A 2,428-nucleotide genomic window follows, 5' to 3' on the forward strand; every position below is an offset into this window, starting at 1 on the left:
TTGTAGTAGGGATTTATTTTCCTTATGAAAATCAAAAAAGCCCATGGCAGTCCAATCAATTCTGACTCATCGTAACCTCGTGTGTGCAAGTTACAACTGCTTCATAGAGTTGTGACCTTTCAGAAGCTCATCACCAGGCCTGTCTTCCGAGCACTGTGTATGTTTTGAAGTAAAGGCATAAAAACACTGTATGCCGTGCAGGTGGCGTTTGTGTTACTTATCTTTGAAAAATCCCTAGGATTTAAAAAGAGAAAACCAGTGCTGGCACTTTGGTTTCTATAACTATGGCCGAGTGAGAAGATCGGCAAATCATCTTTCCCTGAAAAGCAACTATTGACAAAAGCAAAGCTGGTATTAAAACACAACACACCACCAACAAAACCCCAACATTTCAAGTGCTCTAGAAATCAACTAGAGGCATAAAACCATTTGAGAAGCATTTATGATTGAAAAACTGCTCAGCTTTAGATAAGAAGAATGAAAAACAGTGGTGTTCTGACCTGGAACATTCCACTGGACTCTTCCCCAAGTTGTTCAGCACAGAGGTTCTGCTAGAGTGTGTCAGGCTTTGAGGATTAGCAGCTTCTCTGGTGCAATTGAAAGGGGTTCACCCAATTTGGAGCAGTGGACGATGACCAAACCCAGTGGCACTGTGGCTGGAAATGACGAGTTCAGAGGCAGGTGAGCAGGGAGGGACAATTCTAGCTTGAGGTTTTGGTCTTGATTGGGGCAAGCATATTCCTCACTGAGGCAGCCCATATTTACAAAGAAGACTGGAAAGGACCCAAATTAGCTACATATTTCTGAAGTTGTGTACGTAGACACAGGGGATACAAAAGGTATCAACAGAAAGTAAGAGTTAAGGAAATCTTGAAAATTGTCTAGAACTTTGAATATGATTTCTTACCCACACACTTGAATTATGGTGTTGGAGAAAAATATTGAAAGTTCCATGGACTGCCAGAAGAACAAACAAATCTACCTTTGAAAAACTATAGCCAGAATGCTCCTTAGAAGCCAGGATGACAAGACATGGTCTCTCGTTCTTTGGATATGTTGTCAGGAAGGACTGATGAGTCCCTGGAAAAGGACATCATGCTTGATAAAGTGTAGGGTCGGCAGAAGATAGGAAAGCCCCCAATGATGAGATGGGTTGACACAGTGGCAGCAGCAGTGGACTCAAACATAACAATAATTGTGAGGATGGTGCAGGACCAGATAGTGGTTTGTTCTGTTGTGCATAGGGTTGCTGTGAGTCAGAACTTAACAACAAGAACAATCCACACAGATCTGTCCACCGAGAATGGAAGACTTAGTGGCCTGAGGTGATTGAGCAGAGACTCTACCAGTCAATGACTGACCACTAGGCTACATACACAGAGACCTTTAGGAATTCAGAAATAAAAATAATAACAGAAAACAATCAAACAGGAAAATAAAAATAAATAAATAAAACAAAAATACAACAGAGACATCAGCAACTGTACACTACAGGGGACACATATCACAGATTTACCTTAGACAATATATTAAACAGAGAAAAAACAAAAATAACTTCAATAGCAACCTTTAGGGAGGAAATTAGAATCCAGGGTTGCTAGAATAATATATTATCTATAATAACAAAATTTCAACAAGCAAAATAGACATGTATGGGAAGAGGAAAGTATGACCCACACTAAGGAAGAGAAACAGTCAATAGAAACGGAGTATCACAAAGTTGAATTTAGTAGTCAGGAGCTTTAAAGTAAGTATTGCTAACATGTTTGCTAACATGTTCAAAGAACAAGAAGCCATCAGGTTTAAAGAATTAAAAGAAAATGTTGACAACAATGAGCTAACAAAGAGATTCACAGTACAGAGGTGTTGTAACTATATAAAAAATTGGCTAGAGGGAGTGCTGTAGATTTGAGATGATAAAAAACTATAATTGAACTTGATTCAATAGAAATTACTCACTCTAAAGAGCAAAGCAAAAATAGATTAAAGCAAAATAGAGTTTTGGAGACCTGTGGGAAAATGTTAAGCCTAGTGAGAAAAAAGTTGTTGAAGAAATAATGGTTAAAATCTTCCAAATTTTCATTTTAAAACTAATTTACAGATATAAGGCTGTAACAAATTCCAAAGTAGGATAAATACAAAAAGAACCACATCTACAGGCTTTATTGAAAGGCAAAGAATATCATGAAGGCAAAAAAAAATATGACTTATTCACATACCAGGGAGCATCAATACAACAATGACTGACTTCTCATCAGAAACAATGGAAGTCAGAATACAGTAGAATGGCACATTCAAAGTGCTAATTGGAAAATTTTACATCTAGCAAAACTATCCTTCAAAAAAAAATGAGGGCCCCATTTGACCTAGCTTCAATGGCTTGATGATCAGAACTCGAATAGCGGAAGATAAAAAAATGCGATAAAGG

This window comes from Chrysochloris asiatica, unplaced genomic scaffold (assembly GCF_000296735.1).
Source record: "Chrysochloris asiatica unplaced genomic scaffold, ChrAsi1.0 scaffold00038, whole genome shotgun sequence".
In the NCBI taxonomy this organism is placed as follows: domain Eukaryota; kingdom Metazoa; phylum Chordata; class Mammalia; order Afrosoricida; family Chrysochloridae; genus Chrysochloris; species Chrysochloris asiatica.